Source organism: Antechinus flavipes, chromosome 4, assembly GCF_016432865.1.
Source record: "Antechinus flavipes isolate AdamAnt ecotype Samford, QLD, Australia chromosome 4, AdamAnt_v2, whole genome shotgun sequence".
Taxonomy (NCBI): Eukaryota; Metazoa; Chordata; class Mammalia; order Dasyuromorphia; family Dasyuridae; genus Antechinus; species Antechinus flavipes.
In genome coordinates, this window is record NC_067401.1 from 90,682,955 (window position 1) to 90,707,530 (window position 24,576).

The 24,576-nt window shown below is 34.0% G+C and overlaps 1 protein-coding gene across 3 annotated transcripts in view; it reads right to left on the bottom strand.

The window, feature by feature from the left end:
- Window positions 1-24,576, bottom strand: part of CHRM3 (cholinergic receptor muscarinic 3) — a 661,423-nt gene that overhangs the window by 288,398 nt on the left and 348,449 nt on the right. For all 3 annotated transcript variants that reach the window (XM_051993533.1, XM_051993534.1, XM_051993532.1), the window contains one exon: window positions 14,164-14,259. The gene's annotated coding sequence lies outside the window, so the exon portion shown is untranslated. The remainder of the gene's footprint in view (window positions 1-14,163; window positions 14,260-24,576) is intronic.

Here is a 24,576-nt window from a genome sequence, read left to right on the forward strand (position 1 = left end):
TAAAGAAAGACAGGGATAGAGACACAGAGACAGAGAGAGGCAGAAACAGAGAGGCAGAGAACAAGACAAAGAAGAGAGACAGTGAGAGAGACAGAGAAGGAAAAAAAGGACAGAAGACAGACAAGAGACAATAAAAAACAAAGAGATAGACAAAGAGGGAGATAGACCAAAAGAGAGAGACAGAGACAAACACACACACACACACACAGAGAGAGAGAGAGAGAGAGAGAGAGAGAGAGAGAGAGAGAGAGAGAAGAGAGAGAGAGAAAAAAACAAAAGGAGGCAGAGACCAAGAAGGGGATAGAGACAGAAAGACCCACAGATAAAGTATTTAATCATAGAGAGAGAGAGAAAGAGAGTCCTGGTTCTGCCACTAACTTGCTATGGTACCTTGAGCCAATCCATTTATGTCTTTGGGTGTTTTTTTATAAATTGAGGAAGTTATAACACATGATTTTTAGGGTTTCTTTCAGTGTCAACATGTTATATTTCTATTAGTTTTTGTTCTGGAAAATATTCCTCAATTTGTTATAAATAGATAGTAATAGATTAAAAGTTGCAAAGGTAAATAGAAGATGGAATTCTATTTCCAAAGAAAAATACCATTCTGCCCACCATATAACATTTATTATCTCACAAAGCCCAGGCCATTTCAAGAATGATGCATTACTCTTTTGGGCTTAGTTGGGCATAGTTTCTCAACTAGAAAATTATCTTCAGTGATTCTAATTACTATTTCCAGCAAGTTCCCTAATTTCAGAGTATTTTAATTTGTTTTCAGTTAAAATGAAAAAGTCTTAAAATGTCCTATTTTAATTTGTGTATTTTTACATATAATAATTAAACTAAGTACTTCAGAAATAACTTCAACAATGCACATGTTTGTGGTTTTTAACAGAAACTGACAGCATTTTTTCTTAAAATTATATCTGATATATTTTTAGAAGAATATACAAACTATCATCAATTGTTTTGACCAATTGGCTTTCCATGCCTGTCCTATGGAAGATATGGAACATAATTCTGTCTATATGAGAAATAATATTTTCCTAATGCTATGTCACAAAATTGAAATTAATTATCTAAGTAAAATACTATTACTTTATCTCACAATTATATTACCTTCAAGGTATGCCTATCTACCTTTCTGGCTATGTATATATCTACCCTATATCTATACATAATATATACACACATTCAAACATTTCTAGCAGCATAATATTAAAGAACTTTCAAAAAAGATGTGAAAATACACTGGAACTTCACTGTGATGTTATTCATTATAAAGCAAGTTAATTTTTATTTCTATCACTGAGATATATTCAAGAGATCTTATTTCATTAAGAGAATGTCTTCCTGTATCAATGAGAGTCAGTAGAATGTAATAGAAAACATGCTATATTTGGAGTCACAAGATTTCAGTATGAAACCCAACACTGTCATTAGCTGAAGGACTCTATAAAAGGACCTTAAGCTTTCCACACCTCATTTTAATCTATAAAATGAGGGGGATAGACAAGCTCATCTCTCAGGCTCTTACCAGCTGGGAAGCTTTATAAACCTATAATTCTAAGGATGGCTGTATGAGATTCGCAACATATCTGTCTTATCCATATTTTTCAATAAATCCTATTCTAAAAAGATTACTTTTCCCCCAAATTGATAAGTATGTGGAAGCAAAATATTTAGGAATCTAAATTCAGTTCACAAATTGAATATACTTACTTATACCTCATGGTGCAATGGAAAAAGTAAGAGGGGATGGCTATTTTTAGAGCTGTGCTTAAACCTCAACTCATTTACTGTCTGTGTGACCTTGTCAAGTTAATTAAACTTCTTGGGACTCAATTTCCTTACCACAAAATGAGGGTGATGAATGGATGATCTCTAAGATACATCCCATCTCTAAATCTGATTTTATGATTCTAAAGGATTATAAAGTCTCTTTCTTGACTACATTTATCACATTATTACAAGAAGATATTTTTACATAGCTTTAAACATGAACGACATATTTTTTTTACAAAATATTAAATCTTATTTCTTATATATGAGAAATTTAACATTGAATATCAGTAATCAGACTTTTTGTATCTTGTTAAGAGACAAGTGAAGTCATTATAATTACCCATCATTTGATTTATGTTAGTTTCATGCTCAGCTTATTCTGTTTTGTCTTTAGATTGTACCGATCACAAATTCTATATTCAGTAACTTGGCATTGATTAAAATATATTACATAGCAAAGATTTCTGTTGGGGACTTAGACATGACTAAAAAGTTATAATAATCCTTATTAATGGAAATTAATTAATTTTGATATTGTGATAAGCAATTTTAGTTATACTGATATTATCAATGGTATATGTTATATTATTCCTGCCTTTTCTCTCTATAGTGAACTATAAATTGTAAAAGGTATTCCTGCTATCAGTTCCTCTTTATTAATTAGAATTTGGTCTAAAATGCCATTTCCTTTTGTAATAGAACTTTTGGCATCAGTCATCCTGTAGAGAAGAATTTCTCTAGTTGAGAGGATGGTACTTGATCTTGAAAGCAAACTAAGCACCTGATACTTTACCTGTGTGTAATGATTAAGAGAGAATATGCAATGTTCTGGGATGACCAATTGTAAATGACTTTGCTACTCTCAGTAATACAATCATCTATTACTACTCGGAAGAACAATGAATAATCCTATCCATACCCAGAGAAGAAGGAACTGATTGCATCTGAACACAGATTGAATCAAGCATTCATTCTAATTCCTCTTTCCCTCTCTCTCTCTTTCTTTCTTTAATTATTCTTGAGGGTTTTTATTTACATTAGGGTAGGGGGATCTATGTTTTCTTTCACAACTTGATTTTTATAAAAATGTTTTCATATGTGTTTTTTTTTTTTAATAGTGGGTGAGGATAACAAAGAGAACCTAGACCGCAAAAAAATTAAAAACAAATGTAAGAAAATGTTTTTTGAATATAATTGGGGAAAATATTAAATAAATAAAAAGAGGACATAATACTGCAACGGAGTAATGAAAGAGATGAAAAAATACAAAGAAAACAAGATCTTATGGTATATGGGTAAAATAGTACCAGAAGTATTGATATTTACCCTTATACAAATGTGAACAATTCCAACTCTCTGTGACATATATAGTCTCTTATGCTTTATTCCTATATTTGATAAGTGAATGGATATAATTTTTATTCCTTATTGAATTGTATTAGCTAAATTATGAAACTGAATGAGCTTTAAGGTTTGCAGAACTCTTGAGGTAGGTGATGCAGGTATATTCTCCACTTTATAAAAAAAGGAAAAACAAAACAAAAACAAAAATTCACAACCCAAAACAAAACAAAAAAACCCCAAAGCTCCTAGAGATAAATAATTTGCCTGAGGTAAAAAAAAAAAAATAGTTATATAGCTAAACCAAGACTTGGATGCAATTTTTTTTAATCCAATTCCAGCAGCCTTTTCTTTATAAAATATTCCTTCAAATAAGAGGTAGGACAAGTAGAGATTCAAGAACAAGGTTGGGTAGTATGCTTTGCATGACAATTCTATCCAGGTTTAACTTGATTTTTACTTAATGGCACTGGCTCTCTATAAATTTTGCTAAATACTATTACCTCTTATGGAGAGAATCTTTAATGTTATCCATAGGTAATTATAGATATTCTGTAAAATGTATTTGAATATGTTAAATAATTGTAAACTAATGAAATATATTTGCTATACTTTGTTGCACATTTTTGTTTTCTTTCTTTTTTATTGCTAAAGATTTTGAATTTGAAGTACATGAAGTAGTTTATGATATAAAAGGAAAAAAAGTAACTTTTAAAAATACATTCGTAAATATTTGAAAGTCACTGATGCTGAGCGAAATGAGCAGAACCAGGAATACAATGTATACAGTAATAGCAAGATTGTGCAGTGATCAACTATGAAAGACTTCGTTCTGCTCAGTGCTTCAGTGATCTAAGGCATTCCCAATAAATTTTGGGTAGAAAATGCCAACATCCAGAAAGAGAACTATAGAGATTGAACATAAATCAACACATGCTATGTTCACTTCTTTTTTCTGTTTTTTTTTTTTCTCTCATGATTTTTCTCTTTTATTCTGATTTTTTCTCCCAATATTATTCATAAAGAAACGTGTATTTCCCAGAGTACTGTGGTGGGAACTGAGGGTGGACTGTGACATAGCATTTTCACTCTTTTTATTGTAGTTTGCTTGAATTTTATTTTCTTTCTCTTTTTTTTCTTTTTTGATCTGATTTTTCTTGTGCACCAAGAACATTGTATAAATATATATGCCTATATTGGAGTTAAGTTTTTTTTTTTTTTTTTTACCATGTTTAACATATGTTGGATTACTTGCCACCTATAGAAGGAGTTGGGGAGAAATGTGGGGGAGGGGATTGGAACACAAGGATTTTCAAGGATCACTGCTGAAAAAAATTATCCTTTTATTTTAGAGAGACTTAGAGAGACTTACATGAACTGATATTAAGTGAAATGAGGAGAACCAGGAGATCATTATACACGGCAACAACAAGGTTATATGATGATTAATTCTGATGGATGTGGCTCTCTTCAACAATTAGATGATTCAAATCAGTTCCAATTGTTCAGTGAAGAAGAGAGCCATCTACACCCAGAGAGAGAACTGTGGGAAGTGAGTGTGGTTCACAACATAGCATTTTCACTCTTTTTGTTGTTTGCTTGCATTTTATTTTGCTTCTCTTTTTTCTTTAACTAGTTTCATTAGATTTTTCTTGTGTGGCATGATAATTATATAAATATGTATGCATATATTGGACTTAACATATATTCCTACAATATATTCTTATCTACAATTAAAAAACAAAAAAGAATTATTATATGCAAAAGACAAAAAAGGAAAAATTACCCTTGCATATGTTTTGAAAATAAAAAAAAAAACTTCAAAAAAAGAGAAGTGTATTAGATTAGAAGGAAGCCAATAAAATGGGAAAACATTTTTACATTCAAAGATTCTGACTTAATTTCCAAAATCTATAGAGAATTGGCTCAAATTTATAATAATTCAAGCCATTCTCCAATTGATAAATGGTCAAAGATATGAACATTTCTTCAGATGAAGAAATTGAAACTATTTGTAGTCATATGAAAAGGTGCTCTAAATCACCATTGATCAGAGAAATGCAAATTAAGACAACTCTGACATATCACTATACACCTCTCAGATTGGCTAAGATGACAGGAAAAGATAATGACAAATGTTGGAGGGGATGTGAGAAAACTGAGACATTGATGGTAAAACTGTGAATGGATCCAATCATTCTGGAGAGTAATCTGGAACTATGCTCAAAAATTTATCAAACTGTACATACCCTTTGACCCAGTAGTGTTAATGTGGACAATAATTGCTATTCAGCCTATGTGAGTGATGGATGAGTAAGCTAGGATTTTTCGTAGGTGGGTTTGGTTGAGTCCTCCTCATCCCCCTAGGATAGTGGATAGATTGCAAGAGTGATGAGGATTTTTATATTTAAGCATGGGGCAATTTAGAATAGGATAGATGTGGGAGCAATTTTCCACTTACTTATATTCCAAAGAGATCTTAAAGGAGAGAAAGGGGCCCACATATGCACGAATGTTTGTGGCAGCCCTCTTTGTAGTGGCAAGAAACATTTAATAATAAAAAAAAAGAAAAGAGAGTGATGAGAGACAAATTGTGGTGGTACAATCCACAAAGCCTGGCAAATGATTGAATCTCTGGGATGAAAGAGAGCAAGATATCTTTAGCTGTTTATCTTTGAAGAGTAGAGATTTCATTAACCCAGATTTCTAGTAATACAGCTGGAGAACCTTTAGAAGCATCTAATCCAAAATTTTCATTTTACAAAGAGAAGAGAAATGATTTGCTAATATTAAAATTGAGAACTGTAAAAGACTGTAGATCAAAGGGTTGACCCCATTTATTTTGCAGACAATAAAACCAAGAAGTCAAAGCTCATACAACATATGTGTTTTAGTTCAGTGTATCCATCTAGATCTCTGTACCTTAGTCTACTGTTATATATTGTCTGATTCAATCATTTTTGAGACATATCTCAGTACTGCTTTTCTCACCCTTTTATTGACTGGGGATTATTCCATTTTTTCTAAAGTTCTTTTGCCCACAGTAATTAATATATGTAGTGATCACTTGATTTAAATCCACCCATTTACATACATTTAACAAATGCTAATGTTTAATTTTTCCATCTCCTTATGATCACATTCTGCTTATCTTCATACATAGATTTTTACATATTAGGTCTTATGCAATATTGATCTTATAGCCTTGAACTTTGCTTTTTTTTTTTTTTTTTTTTTTTTTTTTTTACAGACACATCTACATCAGAGCCTTAGGCTTTTGACTTAGGCCCAATTGCTTTATTAGTACTTGAATTGTTTAGAATTGTCTTAATCCTTCCCCCATCGTATATTGGACACCTTCTGACCTGAGAGAGTCATTTTTCCAGTATCATATCTTTTTTTTGTTTGTTTGTTTAATTTTAGTACAGTCCATAGGTTTTTCTTGGCAGAAGTATCAGAGTGATTTACCATTTCCTTTTTCTAGTGGATCACCTTTTGTCAGAACTCTTCATTATGTTCTTCACTTGGGGATTATGCTATACAGCATAATCAATGTTTCATTGAGCTACAGAAGTCCCTCCACCAAGATAAGGTAGAAAGTGAAGAAGAATTAAGAAGTCTCTTGATGAGGATGAAAGAGGTATAAAAGCTGGCTTAAAGATTAACATATAAAAATCCTAACAACTAAGATCTTGCCAACTAGTCTCATCATTTCCCAGAAAATACAGGGGGAATAAATGGAAACAGAGCCATATATACCTGGGCTCAAAGATCACTGCAGGCCTTGACTTCAGTCATGAAATTAAAAGACATTCGCTCCTTAAAAAGGAAAGCTATGGCAAATCTGAACAATACACTAAAAGCAGAGAAAGCTTACAAAGCTTACAAAGTCTGTATAGTTAAAAACTATGATTTTTTTTCACCCCATTAGCAGTCTATGGCAAAAGAGTAGGTGTATAAGGAAAGTTAAGCTTCACAGAATCAGCACTTTTGAATCATGGGAAAAAAAACTTTTGAAAGTTCCTTGGATAGCAAAGTGGTCAAATTAATCAATACATAAAGAAATTAACTCAGGCTATTCACTGAAAGGTCAAATACTGAAGCATCACTTAGCCACTCTGGCCACATAATAAGAAGATGTGACTCACTGTAAAAGATCCTGATGTTGAGAAAGACTGAAGACAAAAGCAAAAGAGGATGGCAGAAGATAAGATGGCTAGAGAGTGTCATGGAAAAAAATGCATGTGAACTTGGACAGACTTGGAGAGATAGTAGAAATCAAAAGGGTTTGTTTGGGGTCATAAAGATCCAGACATAACTGAACAGTAACAACAACTTTTACTGTCTATCAGACAAATTGTCATCTAGCCACTGTTCAAAGATTCTGTCTCTAAATTCTATATTTTTTCCTTGTATATAATGATCCAGCAATACAAAAGTAATTTTCATATTATTTACCATTTTAGGAAGTTTTTCTAGCAAGTGGGCCATAGCAGTCAATTGATAGGATGAGACACAGAAGAGGCAAACCTTGATAGGTTAAGAGGCAGATATGAATAAGATGATAAACTTAAGCGCAAGGGTTGTCTTTTGCTTCCTCTTGTGGTTAGCATAATTGATACAAAATAGATGCATAATAAATATTTATGAACTGGATGATTTAGGTCAATGGGTATACATATCACAAGAACAGTACTTCAGTTATAATCTCTAGGTAGCCACATGTTGATTTCATGGAAGATGCCTCTCTGCTTGGGGTGTCTGCTATGTTTCCATCACTAGTGTATCTACTGATTATAATAAAACTCATATTAGCTGGAATGGTCAAGAAATGGAAGATTCTAGGAAATTACTATTTCTTGCTAATATTTTTGGTGATTTAACCTATATTTAATCAAAAGCATTCTAGAATATATGCCTTCTTTTCTATATTAATAAATCTAGTCTTATAAATATAAGTGTTTCTTTGTTGATATCATATGTTTTGAAATCTTAATAAATGAAAGTTATATTGATAGCTGTGATGATGAGTCTTTTGTTTTCTCAGTATTATATTTGGAATATCAGAAGGCATGGGTAAAATAACTGGCTTGGCAGTCAACCCACCTAGATTCAAATACCATTTCTAAGACTTACAATTATATATGACTTCAGGCAAATCACTTATCCTTCTTGGGTCTCAGTATCCTTATTTATAAGGAAGAGTTAGGCTAGATAACTTCTGAGGCTCCTCTTATAACTTTTAATCAGATCTCAGTCTATGAGAACTTATTTATAGATAGATAGAGACAGCCAAGGTTGTGTGAAGAAAGAGTGCTAAACCCAAAGCATAACCTGAATTTTGCTACTTATTTCCTGGATCAAGTTTTCTTTGAAAAATTTTCTTTGAAAATTAATGGAATATTATGGTTAATAAAATATTTTAATAAGAAAATGGTTAAAGAAATTAGAAAAGTTTAAACAAATATGTTGTACTTTCAAAAAAAAAATGAAAGTCATTGTCAGTCTCAATTTCCTTGCACAAAGTTCCTGTCAACAATTAGTAGTCATTCTATATAAAGGAAGATTTTTTTTTTAACCTATTCTGTAGTTAGAAAACCTTCAATTACATGTACTTAAACTTTCATGTAATATATAGATGGCAGGCAATAAAAAAAGCATTAAATGTCCAGACTTCCAAATTAGATGATATGATTTTCTGTAATGGCCTGAAAATGAGCAGATGCACTGAGGTTGGGACAAGCAAGCACTTAAGGCTAATTACCAGTTGGACAATACTCTATTAGCATTTGCTTGGAAAATGGCCTGCCCCACGATTCTGTGCTGGCTCTATCTGTTGGCCTATAGAGAGATTTGGAGGCGGGATTAAAGAATGGAGTAAGAAAGCAGAATGACTCCTGGCCGGATTTGTGGGGGTCATTCCTTTCATATCCACAAAGAATAAAGAACAAGGACTTCTGCTTATCCTGACTCTGGCTGATTCTAAAGTATCCTGAGTGCTAACACAGTCACCACAATTTTCTATATGTATCAACTTTCTTACAATCAGGGAATCATATTCCTTATCAAATATAAGAACTTAATATAAGTAAGTACAGGAAATACTAGTTAAACTGCTCTTAAATGGATTTAATGCCATAAATAGTTCTTACCCAAATTTACTTAAGATTTCATAAAATTTACACACACATACAAAACATACACAGACACAATTCGATAATTTAATGTAAAAAAAAAAAAAAACCCTTATATTAAAACAAAAATTTCAGTATTGACTCCTATAAGAGATTTAATTGGAAACCCTATAAATTTCAGAATAGAACTAGAAAGTATTCACTTTCTCTTAATATCATTATTAGATACAAAGAAGGAGTAATTATTACAAGTTGGCATAAGTCAAATAATCTGTTGGGAAATATGACTATTTAATTAAAGAAGAATCAGAATAAAAAGTGAACTTACTTAGATTCTGATAGACCAAAAATTATATTTTTGAAATTTGAGAAGATAGTCATCAGATCAGGTACCTTTCACAATTATGACTACAGGAAAAATTATTAAACAAAATATAACACAAAGGCAGTCACTAAGTATAAAGAAGATATTTTTTTATTACAAGAAACTGTAAAACTTTTATGTGATAAATTTAATGCAATTAGAATAAGAAAGAAATGCATCAATTGGTACAAAGAAATTGTAACAAAGCACTCTGAGAAGAGTCTAATATATCAAAGATATATAGGTAACTAAAGAAAATATATAGGACAGCAACATATCTAACATATATAGGACTGCTTGCCATCTAGGGGAGGGGGTGGAGGGAGGGAGGGGAAAAATCGGAACAGAAACGAGTGCAAGGGATAATGTTGTAAAAAAATTACCCTGGCATGGATTCTGTCAATATAAAGTTATTATTAAATAAAATAAAATAAAATATTAATAAAAAAAAGAAAATATATAGGACAAAAATAATTCTTTTGTTAACATATATAAACAGTTCTTGAAAAAATAACTAAAGGGCAGCTAGGTGATGCAGTGGATAAAGCACAAGCCCTGCAGTCAGGAAGATCTGAGTTCAAATCTGGTCTCAGACACTTAACATTTCCTAGCTGTGTGAACCTGGGCCAGCCATATAACCCCAACTGCCTCAGAAAAAAAAAAAAAAAAAGTTGTTTAACTGCAAATTATTATCAAACATATCACTACTACTGCTTCAAATCACTACTACTAAGAGCAATTAAATCAAATCATCTCTGAAATTATATTACATAGTAACTATATTTACCAATCAAATTGTTAAATATTTTTTTAAATTTAAATTTTATTTTATTTAATAATAACTTTGTATTGACAGAATCCATGCCAGGGTAATTTTTTACAACATTATCCCTTGCGGGACTTCCGGCCAAGATGGCAGAGAGGAGGCACACTGCTGTGTAACCTCCACGTTTTTCTCTCACTATCCATTTCATTTCATGCCTCTGAATTAATGCTCGACTGAAAAAAACCATACAATTAGTTACCAAGAGAAACCATCCTTGAGACTCGTCAAGAAAGGTCTGTTTTTGCGTGAGGGCGGGGATGGTTATTAGATCGGAAGCAGACTGCGGGCAGCAGCAGCAGTGAGAGCCCGGAAGGCGGCTCAGAGCCCAGCAGAGCGGAGAGGGGGTGGGGCATGATCGCAGCCATCTCTGCAGGGAGAGCTTCGCTACAGGACTGGATACTTTGCTCCGGCAGCAAGTCAGCAGCCCAGCAGAGAAGCTAAAAACACCGAGGGTGAAGAATATAACCCCAAACAGCTGGAGTCTCTCGGGACCTGGCCACCCCTTCCCCACAGTGTCTCAGCACGCTCTTGGATCTCAGAGTGCAGGCTCCGCAGCACAGTAGGACCCGTGCCTCACGGCTACCCTGCCCCTCCCCCAAAGAAAGCAGCCTCCATTCAAGGGTTTTTTTCTTCTGTTTCTTTGATAGTTTGTCTTTGATTATTAGACAGAATGAGCAAGAAACTGAAAAAGACTTTAACCCTTGACAGCTTCTATACAGATAAAGAGCAGACTCCAAATCCTGAGGAGACTAAAAACAAACAGTCCCCAGGTGAATCCCCAAAGGAGGAGATCATCTGTTCCTCAGCACAGATGAATCTCATGGAGGAAATTAAAAAGGCTCTCACAAGGGAGCTAGAAGAAAAATGGGAAAAGGAGAGGGAGGCTTGGCAAAAGGAGAGGGAGGCTTGGCAAAAGAGCCTGGAGAAGTCAGTTAAAGAGAGAGTGGATAAAGAAACCAAATCCTTGAAAAATAGGATTGGTGAACTGGAAAACAAAATTGGCGAAATGGAAAAAAATTCCACAGAACAAAAGAACTCAATTGGACAATTAGAAAAAGATCTTTAAAAAGTGAGTGAAGAAAATACTTCACTGAAAATCAGGGTCGAACAATTGGAATTGAATGACTTGAGGAGACAAGAAGAATCAGTCAAGCAAATCCAAAAAAATCAAACAATGGAAAAGAACATTATCCCTTGCACTAGCTTATGTTTCGTTTTTTCCCCTCCCTCCCTCCACCCCCCCCAAGATGGCAAGCAGTCCTATATATGTTAAATATGTTGCAGTATATCCTAGATATAATACATATTTGCAGAACCGAACAGTTCTCCTGTTGCACAGGGAGAATTGGATTCAGAAGGTAAAAATAACTCGGGAAGAAAATCAAAAATGCAAATAGTTCACATTTGTTTCCCAGTGTTCCTTCTTTGGGTGTAGCTGTTTCTGTCCATCATTTATCCATTGAAACTCAGTTAGGTCTCTTTGTCATAGAAATCCACTTCCATCAGAATACATCCTCATACAATATCGTTGTCGAAGTGTATAATGATCTCCTGGTTCTGCTCATCTCACTTAGCATCAGACCATGTAGGTCTCTCTAAGCCTCTCTGTATTCATCCTGCTGGTCATTCCTTACAGAGCAATAATATTCCATAGCATTCATATACCACAATTTACCCAGCCATTCTCCAATTGATGGGCATCCATTCATTTTCCAGTTTCTAGACACTACAAACAGGGCTACTACAAACATTTTGGCACATACAGGTCCCTTTCCTTTTTTAGTATCTCTTTGGGATATAAGCCCAATAGAAACACTGCTGGATCAAAGGGTGTGCACAGTTTGATAACTTTTTGGGCATAATTCCAGATTGCTCTCCAGAATGGTTGGATTCGTTCACAACTCCACCAACAATGCATCAGTGTCCCCGTTTTCCCGCATCCCCTCCAACATTCATCATTATTTTTTCCTGTCATCTTAGCCAATCTGACAGGTGTGTAGTGATATCTCAGAGTTGTCTTAATTTGCATTTCTCTGATCAATAGTGATTTGGAACACTCTTTCATGTGAGTGGTAATAGTTTCAATTTTATCATCTGAAAATTGTCTGTTCATATCCTTTGACCATTTATCATTTGGAGAATGGCTTGATTTTTTATAAATTTGAGTCAGTTCTCTATATATTTTGGAAATGAGGCCTTTATCAGAACCTCAAATTGTTAAATATAAGAAACTATGGGAATTGTAAATGTAGAAGGAGCTTGTGGAAAGATGAGTATACTTAGATACTGCTGGTAAAGCTATGAATTAGTCTAAAAACTCTGCAAAGTAATTTGGAACTATGCTATAAAAGAATAACAAAAATACTTATACCACAAGACACAGAAATCCTGTTGTTAGGCATATAAAATAAGGATATTAATGAAAAAAAAATGAATAGCCTCATATATAGTAAAAGGTGTACAGCAACATTCTTCCTAAAGGTAAGGAAATTGAAAAAAAAAAGTAGATGTCCATGACTTGAGGAATGATCAAGCATTAATACATTAGAGTAATATCATGATGTAGTAAACAAAGAATATAATCCATATAGTGAACGATATGAAAAATTATATAAAATGATTAGAAATGAAGTAAGGAAAACTAGGAACAAAAACAGTACAAATGAAAAGAGTAATAATAAAATGAGCAAACAGTAATGTTGAGAAACTGAAATTATCCAGTATTATTTTAGGTGATGTACCAGGCATAATGACACCATAATAAGAATGCAAATCTTTTCTTTCTTTGTTGAGGTAGGGGGTTGAGGGTGTAGAAAACACCATAAATAGTCAAATTTGGTTAATGTGAGGATTATAGTATTAAACTTTTTTTTTTTTCTTTTTCTCCTCTTTTTAAAATTCTTTGCTATGAGGGTGCCACTCTGGCAAGGGAGAAAGAAGAGAATATTAAGAAATTAAGTAGAATTCAAGTAAAATATAACAAAATGTAAAAGAAAAAAAGTCTGTCTACCTATTACATCTCATGCTAAATTTAACATGTTATCCTTTTTTCTTAGACTGACCTTTTAATTGCATATGTTGAACATTCAGATTCCACAGAGTTAATTGCTTAATTGTCATACCAGACAGATGCTCATTTTGTTGACATTTAGTTATTTCAGTCAAGTCCAAATCTTTGTAACCACATTTGGATATTTCTTGACAAAAATTCTGGAATAGTTTACTTTTTCCTTTTTGAGCTTACATGTGAACAAGTGAGGCAAATAGGATTTAGTGACTTGTCCAGGGTCCCATAGCTAATGTGTTAGGCTGGATTTGAACTCAAGAAGAAGAGTCTTCCTGGATCCAGGTCCATCCAGCTACAGATGTAGCAGATCTAGCACTGGGTCTGGTAAATTCTATTTGATATATACAAACCAAAATATGTGCCAAAAGAGTAACTACTACTAATGAATTATAAGTCCATTCCTGCACTATTGTTAGGTAAATAGTTCTACAAAGACAGACTAAATAAGAAAATTAAAAAAAAAAAAAAAACAATCATGATATTTTAAGCCCATATCCCACAAAAGTATAGGGATGATATTTCTTTTCTGTATCTATCAATTGTATTTTACAGAATAAAAGTTTTCTACTTTGGAAAATAAATTATGTTTATATAAAAGATCTATAAGAAACTAGAGGTAAAAAATAGAGTAAATTTTACATACATGTTCTAGGTAGAAACATCAAATCAAGCCACTGGACTAGACACTGTTGTATATTTCTCTTCCTGAAGGAAACCTGGTGTTCTATGACCATGAAGGCTGTAAAAGAAACAGGGAAAGGAAAAAAGGGAAGATTAGATTCCCATAAAAGAAAAAAAAAAGAAAATTATTAGACAGTAAATCCATTATAATCTGACACTTGGAAATCTGAATAACAAAGAGCCCATGAAAAATAATTCAATGAAAAAAAAAAAAACAAAACAGGAAAATACTTATACTCATAGAAATTATAGTTTGCAAAATGTTCTTATTTATATCATTTTGATCCTTATGACAACTCTGAGATATACTATCCCTACTTTATGAATGAGGAAACTGATGCACAAAGAGGAAAAACGACTTATTCAGGTTCAAATAGTATTGCAAGTAGCACTATAAAACAGGTCTACCTGATTCCAACCCTCAATTCAGTTGCCCCAAAACTTGTACTTCTGATATATGAAGTTGAAAATTGACCAAAAAAAAATACAGAATCTTAAATTTGAAAGGAAACTTAGGGAGCATCTAATCCAAAATCTACATTACTTAAATCTGTGATGTAGTGGTGCAGCTCTAGCACTGGGTCTAGCATCAGACATTTATTAGCTGTGTGATCCTGGCAAATCACTTATCCCTCTATTTTCCTCAGTTTTTTCCTCAGATGTAAAATGAAGGTAATAAATGTACCTGCCTCTTGGGGTTGTTGTGAAGATCAAATGAGATAATTTTAAAGTCCTCAGCCCAATGTTTGTCATAATACAGACATTAACAAGTATGCTATTTCTTCCTTTCTTCCTCTCTCCCTCTCTCCCTTTCTCTCTCCCTTCCTCTAGTCCTTCCTTCCTTCCTTCCTTTTCCTTCCTTCCTTTCTTCTTTTCTTCCTTTCTTCCTTCTTTCCCCATGAACAATTGAAATGACTAATTAATGGAAGTGAAGCACAAGAAAGTGCAGGTAATTTAAACAATGACTATGCTAATGTTGCTGATAAAACAAAGTGGATTCTTCCTAGAACACAAACCACATGAAAGTTTTTGTGGAGGAAAAAATAAAAATTCAGGGCTAAAGCAAAAGGCATATTTTATCTCCCATCCAAAGATGATTACCAAATTTCACAGCTCCCTGGACCAAATAAGATAAGAGTTTAGGTAAAACTAGTTTAACCAAGATATCTTGGTTTTATTGATTATATTGATTATAGATTTATTGATCTACTAAAAGCTTATATTTCATTAGTCTACTTTGCTATTTGCATATTTATAAACACTATCCTTCATTTCACAACGCTTCAGACCCAAAAACAGAAGAATGAAAAGTCAAAAGAGAAATATTTTAATGAAATCTATGAAATGATAATATAGAGTAAAAAACCCATGAGACTTCCAACAATTACTTTCAGTCAATGCAGAATTTAAAGAAAGGGATATGATCAGCTCATTCTTGGAACTATGTAAATTCTTTTACACGGTAAGGTTGGGTTTGATGGTCTCTTGGATCTTGTCTAGACAGGGAGGGACATTTAAAAAATAACTCGAAAAGTTATTCCCCCAAGTCTTCCCTGAGACTATAACATCTATTTTAAATGCTGCTTTTATTTAGAATTGCCTTTCATTATAAGTTTGTTATGTTTTAGATTATAGTAAGTGTTGATTTTTGGCTTTAAAGAAAAAAAAAACCTCTTTACTTAAATAAGCAGTTTTGCCTACTAAATTTTTTAAAGGCAAAAACCATTTTCCAAACAGTTATATGTCAAAACAATAACAGCAGTTTTAGGAAGGTAAGCCTTCATACAGTGGCATGCAGATATAGTCATTCTCACAATTAAATCATTGCAAATTAAATTAGGTATATTGGCATGAAATTTCACTTTTTTCTTGAGCTAAAAGCAAGAGACAGAAAATGTAGCCAAAGCAAAGCAACTATAAAACCAAAAACAAAATCCAAAGCTTCTCAGATGCCCAAATAGGGGAAAATTTGGACAAGGCATTTTGAGAATGGGCTATGTGTAAACTGAGAGAAGTGAATTATTCATTTTTTAAATGTAATAGGCTTACTTTATCTGTTACTTTTTGCTATGTGCATCTATAAGAGTAGATTATAAACTGTTTAATCTTAAAGTTTAAAGCATAAGAGTTGGAAACACTTGACATATTAGCCAGAGTTCAAGGTTGAGGAGAAATGAACAGTGTCAAATAAGTGAGACCAAGTGCCAAGAAAACTCAATTCAAGTATATGAGGATATGAATATACAAAATCGATGACACTTATTACAAAAAGGAATTCCTTAAGTAACAAATCGCTTACCTTGACAAGTATTGCCAGAATAGTTATTATTACATAGAAAAATTGAAAGAAGGGAAAGGAATCTTATTAACTAAAAATATTACAGGTCAGTGCTAATTGAATAGTAATCAGAAATGACAAGTACTTATCTTTCAAATTAAATATGTCTAGCATAAAAGAGGATTTGATTAGCTACTATTAAAAGGAAATATGCTTATAATAAGCTATTTTAAAATTTAACCAAGGGAAAAATCCTAATAAAAATTACTTTGAAGAACCCTGGGATCTCCCCCCCAAAAAAAAATACTGTATGCAGTAAACATATCTGGACAGTAACAAAATTTTTGAACTTAAGATCATCTTTCTTGGGCAGGAGGGGGGAAGCAGAGTCAAGATAACAGAGAGTAAACAGTACATTGCCTGAGTTCTCCCCAGCTTCCCTCAGAATTAATGCTAGATAACATCTCTGAACAAATTTTGGAGTGACAGAACCCACAAACATAGAGATTATAATAATTGTCCAGCTTAAGAGATCTTCAAAGAACTTCAAAAAAGATCTGTCTCATTGGGAAGGGGGTAACTGGCCCAGCATAAAGGCCTGGTGTGGGGAAGCTTTGCATGGAGAGTCTTTGCATGAAGAATCTAGTGGGAGGCTCTTAGTCAAAATACAGCAGCATTGATCACTCTATCCTGGTTCAGAAGGCCAATGGATCAGCAGATCAACTATGAGACCCCCCCCCCAGTCCAAATACAGAAAGCAAATTCTGAGCCTCTGAACCCCAGTATAGGAGGCAAAACTTGGCCAGGTCCATCCAGCATTGTGGGAAAGCCTGCAGCATCAACAACCCCAGACACAGCCCAGTGTCAGCCCCCTCTCTCCCTACAACAGAGGTTGGGACAATTTCCCCTATGCCCTGGAAGCAAAGCTGAACTTCTAAAAATGAGCAAAAAAGGCCAAAGAGGTCTGAAAAGCTATTATGAAACAGGATAGAAAAGAATGCAAATTCAGAAGAGGATGGCAAAGGCAAAATGCCTTCAGTGAAACTTCAAAGGGGGACATGAATAAGTTTGTAGCTCAAAAGGCTTTCTCAAAAGATTTCAAAAAGAAAGTTAAAAGAGAGATAAAAGAAAAATGGGCAAAAGAAATGAGTGCTATGTAGAAGCATAAACATTTAGGGAAAAGAACAGTTTAGAAAAGGAAACACAGAAATTGATTGAAGAAAACAACTTAAAAAATAGAATTGCCGAAATGGGAAAAAAATCAACTTCACAAAACAACTCCTTTAAAAGTGCAATTTGTCGAATGTAAAAGAAAGTACAAAAGCTTAATAAAGAATTTACTAAAAATTAGAACTGGACAAAGGGAAGTGAATGACTCAATGATACGACAAGAATTTGTCAAAGAAAAACCAAAAAATGGGGGAAAAATAGAAGAGAATATAAAATACCTCATTGGAAAAACAACTGACTTGGAAAATAGATCCAGGAGAGACAATCTAAGAATTATTAGACTACTTGCAAGACATGATAAAAAAAAAAAAAAAAGCCTGGAAAACATCTGTCAAATCATCAAGGAAATCTGCCCTGATATCCTAGAACCAGAGGATAAAATAGTCACTGAAATAATTCACTGATCACCTCCTGAAAAAGACCCTACAATGGAAACTGTTGGAATCCTTACTAACTGCTAACTAATTAGAGTTGATCTACTCTTACAAGAAGATATTTTGGGCAGAACCTGAAACAAGGTACTAAGTAGAACTAATTAATACAAGGCTTGTGTTCACACCTTTACTCATTGGAGTTCAATGAGTTCACACCTCCCTTGAAGCTCTTTGGGCCAGAGAGCACTATGGGAGAAAACCCATAATCCCTCTCTCTCGTATCCCACAATTCCTCCCTCTTGTATAAAAGAAACAGACACAGAGCACTTAGAGGGATTTCACCGGAATGACATGAAGAGTGGAGCTGGCTGGAGGCTGAAGAAAGCAGAGGCAGAGGCTGAAGGACCAGACCTTTGGATTTGGCGACATTCGAAGAGAGCTCTTGGAACCAAGCAGAGAGATAGGCCTCTAAGCTAACCGGGCTATATTGGAGATAATAAAAGATCTGAACTTTTATCACCTGGCTGTGTCTTGAGAAGAAAAAGCTCACCACATTTTGGCGCCTGAACAGGGACAGATTCAGATCCATCTGAACTAGATCACAACATTTTGCCCTTGACAGACCCCTCAGTGGATTTCAGTGGAAAAGCTACGATCCTGATTCCAGTGGAAAAGCCTCTGATCCTGATCCAGTGGAAAAGACTCTTCAACCCAGAAATTAGGGTGAGTGCAATAAAGAAATTTTGCTAAAAGAGTTAAAGTAGAATTTCGTCTAAGATGGGACAGATATTTAGAAAACAGCCTGTTTCTGTTCAAGGAAAATGTTTAATAAGCATTGTCAAAATTATGGAAAGCCAAGGTTTAATTATAAGTTTACAGCAAATCACTGAACTTTTACAAACTGTAAAGGACATATGTCCTTGTTTCTCTCTTGATAAGGAATTAGATCTAAATGAATGGAAATTGGTTGGAGAGGATCTTTGTCAATTCTATGATAAAAATGGGCCTAACTCAATAATTAATACATATAATGTAATACAATTGGCTATAAGAAGTCATTTAAGTGATAGAATGATGAAAAGGAACGTACAGGAGGAAGAAGTGCCAACTTTACTAGGTGAAAAGGAGGACAAATCAGATGAGAATGGAGTTAATTACAATTCTGAGTATGATACTTCACAGCAGGAGGAATTAGGTGATTCCACATCTCATGACCCTCCCCCCCCTTCATGGGTGGAACAAGGGGGAGGGAGAGAGACAGAAACACAGTCAGCTTCTCCTGTAAAGCAGAATTTGACAAGATTAGAAAAAGCATTAATTAAAGCAAAAAATGAAGGAGAAGATATATCTGATTTTATAAATGCATATCCTGTGATTGAAGAGCTGAACTCCTCAGGTCAAAAAGAGAGAAAATACACTCCTTTTAATTTGGGAAAAATTAAAGATTTGAAAAAGGGTTGCACTCTTTATGGGGCTACATCATCTTATGTGAAGATGTTACTGGATAATTTGTCTTATGAAATCTTAACCCTGAATGACTGGAAATCCATCGCTAAAACATGTCTTGAACCGGGACAAAATTTATTGTGGCTTTCAGAGTTTCATGAATTATGTAGGATTCAAGCCCAATGCAATAGGCAAACAGGAGCTATTGTACAAGTTACTTTTGACCAACTAGCTGGAGAAGGTCAGTATGCAGAGAGTTCAGAACAGATTTATTATCCCATAACAGTGTATGAACAAGTTTCTAAGGCTGCAATAAAAGCTTGGAATTCTCTTCCTGGACAGAAAGATGGAAATAATGCTTTCACAAAAATAGAGCAAGGTCCCAATGAACCTTTTGCAGATTTTGTGGGACGTTTACAAACAGCTGTAATAAGAACCATTGGAGACAATGCAGCAACAGAAATAATGACTAAACATTTGGCTAAGGAAAATGCCAATGAGGTTTGCAAAAGAATTATATGGGGGCTAGACAAAGATGCTCCTTTAGAGGAAATCATAAGACGCTGTGCCACAGTGGACACAAATGCTTATTATGCCCAGACTATGATGAACATGGAAAGACAAGGTCCTTCTTGGCAGAGGAATTCTAGAGAAACTCGTCGATGTTTTCAGTGCGGAAAAATTGGACATTTGAGAGCTCATTGTAGATATGGAGATAGAGTGAGAAGACAGGGTGAGAGAAAACCCAAAACCCCATGTCCAAAATGTAACCGAGGCTTTCACTGGGCCTCTAAATGTATATTGACCCAGAGGAATGAGAGGCAGGGCCCAGCTCTAAAGTATCAATCAAAGGACAGGTGGGGCATGATAGCAGCTGAGCTTACACCCAGAGAGACTTTAGAAATTCAGAACTCTGATGTCATCAACCAACAGAAAAGCAATCAGGATTACAGTTGGGAAGAATACAGGCCTTTTAAGACAACAAGACAATATCCAATGCAAACAACTCCAATGTAATTACCAGATGATGAGGAGAAATCCCAAATTTGGTAAATAGAAGGGAATTAGATTAACTGCTTGGGGAAGAGGATCTGCTTATATTTCCACAGATGGAGAAAGAATCAAATGGCTGACAAGGAGACTGTTAAAAAGACTTTTAAAATCTTCAGGAATCATTGGATTTCCTGACACAAGATGAAACTGTTTTAGTTCTTGAAAAACCAGCAAGAATCATTGGGTTCCCTGAGATGAAAAATTGTTGATGAGACTTTTTGCAGTACTTCAGAGCTTACAAGAATTATTAGATTCCTGGCACATGAATTAATGGACAATGGATTGCTTATGGACTATTTCTAGGACTTATGGACATGTGTAAATCTTCAGGTTGATTCATGTTGTTACATTACTACTAACCTGTGTTATATTGCTATGTGCTTATGTAAATTATGTATAATGCCTCCCATATTGATAGATTTATGTATACCATGTATATCATATTGATGGATTTATGTGTACCCCTTCAGAAACCCACTAATCTGATTAGATTTCCTATTTCCTTTGGTGTTTTCATCTAACAAAAGAAAGGGGGAGATGTTGGAATCCTTACTAACTGCTAACTAATTAGAGTTGATCTAATCTTACAAGAAGATGTTTTGGGCAGAACCTGAAACAAGGTACTAAGTAGAACTAATTAATACAAGGCTTGTGTTCACACCTTTACTCATTGGAGTTCAATGAGTTCACACCTCCCTTGAAGCTCTTTGGGCCAGAGAGCACTATGGGAGAAAACCCATAATCCCTCTCTCTCGTATCCCACAATTCCTCCCTCTTGTATAAAAGAAACAGACACAGAGCACTTTGAGGGATTTCACCGGAATGACATGAAGAATGGAGCTGGCTGGAGGCTGAAGAAAGCAGAGGCAGAGGCTGAAGGACCAGACCTTTGGATTTGGCGACATTCGGAGAGAGCTCTTGGAACCAAGCAGAGAGATAGGCCTCTAAGCTAACCGGGCTATATTGGAGATAATAAAAGATCTGAACTTTTATCACCTGGCTGTGTCTTGAGAAGATAAAGCTCACCACAGGAAACTCCAAGGAATTGTATAGCTAAATTCCAGAATTATCAGATCAAGGAGAAAATACTATAAGCAACCAGAAACAATTAATATTTTTATTTAGAAATCATAATTAGTATTACCTAGGACCTAGCAACTTCCACTTTAAAGGACTGAAGAGCTTGGAATATGACATTCTGGAAAGCAAAGAAGCTTGAACTACAACCAAGAATCAATTACCCAGGAAAACTAAGCATTATCTTTTAAGGTAAAAGATGGATAAGCAATGAAATAGAGGATTTTCATTCATTTTTGATGAAAAGATCAGAGCTGAAGAGAAAACTTGATCTCCCAATATAAGACTCAGGGGAAGCATAAAAGGGTAAAAAGAGAAGGGGGGAAATAAACTCTATTTTTTATAATAACTTTTTATTTTTTCAAATACATGTAAAGATAGTTTTCAACATTCAGCTTTACAAAAACCTTGTGTTTGAAAAATTTTCTCTCTTTCTCCCTCCTCCCCCTCCCCTAGACAGCAAGCAACCAATATAGGTCAAACAGGTATAATTCTTTTAAACATATTTCCATATTCATCATGCTATGCAACAAAATCAAATCAAAAGGGGACAAAACCATGAGAAAAAGGAAAAAAAAAACATCAGAAAGGTAAAATACTTTATTTTGATTCATTTATTTTGATATTTGATTCAATCCTCTCTCTGGATATAGGTGGCTCTTTCTATGGCAAGTCTATTGGAATAACTTGCTTGAATCACTTCAGTGTTGAAAAGAGCCAAGTCCATCACAGTTGATCACCATACAATCTTGTTCCTTTATATTACAAAAAGGCTGGCATAAATATTTTTGCACATGTAAGTCCTTTTCCCCTTTAAAAAATCTCTTTGGGATATAGACCCTGTAGAAAACATTGGGGGATCAAAGGATATGCACAGTTTTATTGGTCTTTGGCCATAATTCCACATAGTTCTCCAGAAATGGTTGCATTAGTTCACAATTTCACCAACAATGTAGTAGTGTCCCCCAAACTATATATATATATATATATATATATATACACATATTAAGTTAAAATGTTTATATCTTTTACACGGGAAGATGATACATGTAATTCTTTTATCTTTGTCAGGGCAATTAAAAGGAATAGAGGATGTAGGTATAACTTGACTTTAATGTGAATGTGATGATATAAAAAAGAAATTAGGGGTAGAAAAAGAACTGTACTATGAGAAGAGGAAAGAGGATTTAAATGAGGCAAATTATATCCTGTGAAAAGGCACAAATAACCTATTACATTTAAGGGAAAGAAGAGAGGAATAAGCATTGTTTGAACATTAATCTCACTGGATTTGGTTTAGAAGTGATAACATACATACTTAGTTTAGTATAGTAATTTTTCTTATGCTATAGGGAAGTAAGAGGGAAAAGGGGAAAGGAAAGTAGGAAGCTAATAGAAGAGAAGGCAGAAATAGAAGGAGAAAGGGATAAGAAATGGGAATTTTAAAAAGGAAAGTAAATTAAGGGATGCAAATCACTGGTGGGGAAGAAAAGAAGAGAGAGAAAGAAAGAGAGAGGAGGAAGAGAGAGAGAGAGAGACAGAGAGAAAGAAACTTGGGAAACATTGGATAATGGGAAATAACAGAAATTTAACTGTGAATGTGAATAAGATGAACTCTCCCACAAAATGAAAGCAAAGTGGATTAAAAGACAAACTCCTACAAAATATTGTTTACAAGAAAAACATTTGAAGTAAAGAAAAAAAGGTCTCTTGCTCTTACTACCTCAAGTACAATATTAAATGCATTTGTAAACCATCTACTGTATGCTAAATATTGTATTAGGTGCAGAGGAAAAAACAAAATCATTCCAATAGAAAGCCTAAGGAGTAGCATTTTCATATAAATGTATCACTTAGTCTGCATGAAAGATATTTAATCCCCTTACTTAAAAGGAAAATAACAGAAACCTAAATAGAAACTACTATTTAATTTAACTGCAAATTATCTTTGTCTTTCTCAAAAACTGAGACTTAGAAACTCCACTTAGAAAATTTTGTTCTTCTATGTTAAGAATCATCTTACCAAAGAAGAAATTTTAGATCTAGATTACAAGCAACTTTACTAATGATTATATGGATCCCAGGGGGACTCTACATTTTTTATTTAGATATTGGTGAGAATCTCACAGATTAATAAATATTTCAAGATACAAGGGAGAAAATAATGAAAAATAGAGATAATTCTCCTCCATTCATCTTTGTGCATAATACTTTGTCCCATTCTCCCTTTATTAATTGCTGCCATTGATATTTATTATTATATTAGGACAAAGTTCAGATTATATAGGAATTTCAATTAAGGTCTAGAATTTCAAATAAGGGAAAAATAAACAGGTTGTTCTATATGTCAGACTGACTTTTCCTCTACTGAAATGAATTTTAATACGATTGAAAATTTTCTCTGTATATCCCCCCTTTCTTCCAGACTCACGAGAAGCAAAGGACGGTGAATAATTCTGTTAATTAGAGGAAATCATGATGTCTGGATGTGATCCTTTCACAAACAAATGAGACATCCCTATGAAGAGGCACCAATTTGTTAATTGAAATGGACAACCAATTTGCCTGAAATAACTAGATGTATGATAGGAAACAGAATGGGGAAGTCATTGTTAGACAATTAGCAAGGAGAAAGAATGACTAGGAAAAAAAAAAGAGGTAGGGGAAAGATTTCTTATTCTAGCTCTATCTTTGCCTTTTAAGGAAGTTAGTATTTTTGTCAAACTTTTGGGAAAGTTGGCTGCAGAATGACAATCACATGAAAGGGATTCCAAGCCAAGGAATATTGTGCTTATTTCTGAATAAATGTACTGTGCAGCTGGATGCTCATACTTAGAAAGTTTTATTGATGATTCAACAAGAAATCTCAGATTGAAATAAATTAAAATAAAATTTATTTTCAACATTATATATAACT